At 44.6% G+C, this 5,407-nt stretch overlaps 1 protein-coding gene and 1 long non-coding RNA gene across 10 annotated transcripts in view; one reads left to right on the top strand and one right to left on the bottom strand.

Moving 5' to 3' along the window:
* LOC103482112 (rho GTPase-activating protein 23-like) overlaps positions 1-5,407 on the bottom strand; it is a 126,896-nt gene that overhangs the window by 90,725 nt on the left and 30,764 nt on the right. The window lies entirely within an intron of this gene.
* On the top strand, positions 3,280-4,942 carry LOC108167285 (uncharacterized). The gene is made up of 2 exons (XR_001777644.1): positions 3,280-4,060; positions 4,133-4,942. It is a non-coding gene; the product is annotated as an uncharacterized LOC108167285 (long non-coding RNA).

Raw genomic sequence — 5,407 nt, 5'->3', positions numbered from 1 at the left:
TTACCACATGTTAACAACGGATTAAACAGTTTTAACTGCTGATAAAAGTGACAGAGGACACAGATATGGTTAGTGTGGAAACACCTACTGTATCAAATTGACAGAGGAATAACAGAGACTTGGCCATTCTATGGTAAAAACCCAGCGCATACAGGGTTCATGTTTTTTTTTTTTTTCATCCAGACGGCTTCCCGTGCCCCCCCTCCCCTCCCCCCCGCAATGGCACGGCGCTCCCTCTAGGGTGCGTGCCCCATAGTTTGGGAACCTCTGATGTATGCTATTCTGACAGGGTATGATAATCTGATAGGCTCTCAGTGACACTCCAGTCCTATCCAATAAGTAAAGACCCGTGCAGAAGAATCGTACTGCTCCTGAATGTCTCATCACTACATTGCAGACTTTTGGACACAGCGTTGTCTCATATGTGCAACAAGTCAGTCAACATCTCCGCACAATAATTCAGGCAGTGAGTGACTTTTTTTCATCACAAATGCTTATGTGTCTCTATACAGCTAGCTTTGCTAACATCACGTCAACGGAGCTTACCTTTTTTTGAGATACTTTTCTAAGTGACGAAAAAAGTTAGACCTAGTCCCCACTGTCTGTAAAAGCGAAGCGCTGCTGAGTTAGCTGTGGTCATCGGGTTTCTTATCATTTATGCAGCTTTATTCTATTACTGACAATTAGACAGATCTGCCGCTGAGAGAAAACCACTGCGCATGTCTTGGAGCGCCGCGTGCGAGTGAAAGGTGGGGAGACGGGAGGAGAAACATAAACACATAATAGTCACGTTATTGGTTGGATTTTTATCGGTGCGTTTTGCATCCACTGAAAACAAAGATGTTAACAAATAAACTGGACAGTATGCTGTACGTTTAGTGATATTTTCACAGTTGCGGTCTCGACCGGTCTTGAAATAAAATGCCGAGTCCTCAGCACCCGAGACCGAGACAAGACCGAGACCAAATGCGGTCGAGTCCAAGACGAGACCATCAAATAATGGTCTCGAGACCGGTATCGAGACCAAGAACGATCTCGAGTGCTATAACACTGGTGATGTCTACACTAACTCTACAGTTCCGCCGTCGCCCTCCTGTTCCTGGTCAAGTCAGGATGACAGTGATTCACGACCAGGTAAAGGCTCATGCTCTGAGCCACGAGATTAGACGTCTTGCTGGCCAAGGACGCTATATTGCCTGTCGACCCTCTGCGGGATCCAGGGGGCTTTTACTCAAAATATGTTTTAGTCCCAAAAAAGACTGGTGGACGCCGCCCAATTTTGGACCTGAGAGGTCTCAATGTGTTTCCACATGTTGAGCATCAGGGATGTACTTCAGACAATCTCCCCAGGCGACTGGTTCACCTAGGTCGACTTGAAGGACGCCTACTTTCATGTTCCAATTGCACCACACCATTGGCAGTTTCTCCGCTTTGCATTCAGGCCAAGGGGTTGAAGATCCTGCCTTACTTGGATGATTGGCTCATCTGTGCACCCACAGAAGCTCAGGCGGGAGCGGACACACACACATTACCCATCACATAGATTTGTTGGGTCTTCGTGTGAACTGGCAGAAGAGCAACTTGGTTCTATCTCAGGAGGTCACCTTTCTTGGGATCACGATGGACTCCCTCACTATGACTGTTCGCCCATCGCCTCAGCGTATCGAGGGCATTCTGTAAATGCTGCCCTCCTTTCTACCCGGCCGTGCACCCCCTTTATTGCTTACCTCCGTCTGTTGGGCAAGCTGACTGCTGCTGCTACAGTATTACCCCTGGGATTGTTGTCTCTGCGACCGCTACAGATATGGTTCAACAGCCTAAGGCTACACCCATCTCATACGCTGCACCGATGCAGGAAACTGCTGGTGTCCAATCAATGCCTCGCGTTACTGGCTCAGTGTCGAGAGGCAGAGTTTATGACCAAAGGGGTTCCACTGGGCTCACTGCTGGCTCGTCGAGAGGTTGTCTCTACGGACGCATCCACCACAGGATGGGGGGCATCGTGGCAGCGACAGATCGCCCAGGGGACATGGTCTCCGCGGGAAAAACTGCACCACATCAACGCCTTGGAGTTGGAGGCTGTGCAGCGGGCGTTGCAACACTTCCTCTACGAGGCCCGGCATCTCCTTCTCAGAGTATGATGGAGATGTCGGGCATACAATGACTAATGCCAGGGCCCCTTTGACGCGACTGGTGTACACTCATAAGAGGAAAGTTTTTAGCAGTTGGTGTCATGCTAGACATGAGCATCCTGTACACTGTTCTATTTCAGTTATTTTAACCTTCTGTCAAGCACTGCTTTCTCAGGGTCGGTCTCCGTCCACTCTGAAAGTTTATGTGGCTGACATCTCTTGTTGGCATGTGGTGCTGAATGGAGAGACAGTAGGCCGTAACAAAGACGTTTCTTTGTTTCTGAAGGGTGCCCAGTGCTTGTACCCTCCCTTACACCCTGTCGTTCCTGTGTGGGACCTCTCTCTTGTCCTCACTGCACTGTGCTCTCCCCCATTTGAGCCCTTGGCAGAGGTGAACCTTGAATATTTTTCAAAAAAGACTGCCTTTCTCCTTGCCATGGCTTCGGCGAAGCGGGTGGGTGAACTACATGCGCTGTCTGTTCATCAGTCCTGTTGCCGTTGGAACCCAGCTGGCTCTGGTGTTACTCTTTGGCCTGACGTGGCATTTCTTCCTAAGGTGGCCTCATCTGCAAGCCACTCTGTGCCCCTTCAGCTTGCTCGCTTTGACACAGATGGGTCTGATGAGCCTCTCTGCCCTGTTCAGGCACTGGAAGAGTGTGTCAGACTCACAGCCCTTCTGCGGTTGTCTGATAGTCTGTTTGTTTGCTACGCAGGGCCCCACAAGGGGCAGGCCCTTTCCAAACAGTGTCTTGCATGTTGGATTGTGGATGTGGTGAAACAACAGACGTTCTACAGGGCCACCAACCTGCTGGTGTACAGTGCCATTCCACCAGGAGCATTAGTGCGTCATAGTGCTTTTGGTGAAAATGGCAAAAGTGTTTAAAGCCAACTGCTGAAGACTTGCAGAAAGGTAAGAAATAATCCATGCAGTGTGAAAAACCCAGGTAAAAGCCTAAATTAGCTTAAAATCGAAAACTAGCTAAAATACTAATGATAGCATCTAGGATACCACTAGCATGATGGGTTACAGTAATATATTACATGCAATGTAAAAAAAAAAAAAAAAAAAACTAATGTAAAACCTAAAATTTGAAAATGACAGAAACGTTCTTCTATTTCTTCTGATAAAAATGGTGGGTGAATGAAATCCATACCTTTTATGGTTCTTGAGATGTCAACATTTGTTTAGAGGCACCATTTACCACGGTGACTACAAAAAAATATGCCACATAGTACAAAAAAAGAAATGTCAAAAGCTCAAATTATTCCCAGGTGTTAAACAGCATTAAAGCTGTTAAATTGCCCAACTTCAAAATGGCCACTGCCTTGTTTCCTCTGTGATAGCTCTGAAACTGGATGATTGATTGCCATTAATAGGCTGGACCTAAAACATCCACTGTGAAACACAACGGACATTTTATATTGTAATTCTCAATTCTGCCACAGGATGGAGATGTTTCCCCCATGGGATGAAAATTTCATAAAAAGCGGAATATTATAAAAGGTATTAAGGTTATGAATACCAAGAGATACAGCCGGCAGTAGGAGAGTAAGTTGAATAGTATAAAAGTTGTGTAGTGGTATAGAAATGCACCTAATTCCACACAGGTGGTTGTCAGGTGAGAAGTTCTGGTTGTTAAGGTGGGTGTGGTATATAAGGAGCTGCGGCTTTCATTCAGGATGTGTCGTCTTTGCTCTTCCACTGTGTGGTTCGCGTCCTGTGGACTCTGGCAGCGGAAATTAACAAATCACTGGCTGGTGCGTGCTACACTGAGATCCTGGTGGTAGGTGTTCTCTCTCCCTGCACTTCAGCTGATCTTGGCCAGAAAATATAAATTGAATTGTGATTATAGGTAAAGCGCCACTGCGCTGCGCTCCTTCTCTTCCTCCTTCTGCGAGTGTGTGTGTGTGCGTGTTTGGATCGGCAGGTAGGAAACTAACGCTTATCTAAGCAATAGTGTTAGTTTTATTTAAAATGGTGGCTAATTAATTTTTCCTAGGTCCCCCCACAGTCGGACCATTGCTGCTCTGTTCTGCTCCGATCTACTCTGCTTTGCTCTGTCTGCRTTCGTTTCCCGGACTTCYATCTCAGTCGTTTTTAAAGTTGGACTGCGGCGGTATTATCCGCCTCCATCGAAGCGTGTTTGGGGTGTGGCATCGGCGCACCCATTTCACCCCCCGTTGTGGCGTGACAAGCGGGCCACGCATGGTCCTGATGTTTTAACTTGCATTGGCTATTGTTAATTTCTATTCCTTTACTTATTTTGCTTACGGCCCTTTTTGTCTTTTATTTAGTTGGGCTGATATTGCTTTTTTTCTAATTAGGTTTAAGATTGTTATCTTGGTTAACTGTTTTTCTTTTGTTGTTTTGCAGTTGCTGAGGTCCGGTGGCGGTGTTGGTGTCTTCCCCTTCTGCGTGCTGTGATTCTTGAGTTTGGGTTGTCTCACTGCGTCTGGTGTGTCAAAGGGTTTTTTTTTTTTGGTTTGCTGTGTTTGGTGGATACCGTCCCTATAGCGCCCCCTCTGGCTGGTAACTTCAGCTACTGCACTTACTTTGATTTTCTTTGTTTTCCTTTGTGTCCCTTCGTAAAAAGAAACTGGTTTTAAAAAGTGTTTTAAAAAGAGCTTAATAAATGGTTGTTTTATAAATTTGAAATTGTCTCAGATGTGCTAAATTCATGCATAACTGAACCTGTGTGCCTTAAACCAAAAGAAATATTCTCTGGGTGAAATTCCCAGGGTGGCGTTGTTGTGCAACCTATTAAAACTAAAAGTTCACCAAATCTGAGTTTCCGTCTAGTATCGCCACATTTTGATGGTGAAAATAGCACAAAGTATACAGGAGAAGAAGCGCGGCGAAATTTACAGAGCTACCAGAAAAGTGGAACTCAATAGTACTAACAAGTGTGAATGTGTGAATGAGTGCTTGTGGGAAATGTAGTGTAAAAATGTTTTGGAGTCATCTGTGGTCATAGAGGCTGTGCATCTCACTTCTATATGGAGAGCCATTTCAGCCAAAAATAAATAAATAAATAAATGGGTGAAATAAATAAAAAATGAGTAAAATAAATCAAAAAATGAAGAAAATTAGTGAAATAAATAATTTGTTAAATAAATAATTTAGCTTTTTCATTAACCCATTTTTACATTTATTTTTCATATCAATTTCTCAATTTCCCTTTTTTCATTAATCTATTTTTCATTTACCCACTTTTCATTAATCTATTTTTCATTTAACCATTTTTTAATTTAGCTTTTTCATTAACCCCATTTTT

This window comes from Poecilia reticulata, linkage group LG19 (assembly GCF_000633615.1).
Source record: "Poecilia reticulata strain Guanapo linkage group LG19, Guppy_female_1.0+MT, whole genome shotgun sequence".
Taxonomy (NCBI): domain Eukaryota; kingdom Metazoa; phylum Chordata; class Actinopteri; order Cyprinodontiformes; family Poeciliidae; genus Poecilia; species Poecilia reticulata.
The sequence above is the reverse complement of the archived record's forward strand: the minus strand, read 5'-3'. Positions and strand labels throughout refer to the sequence as shown.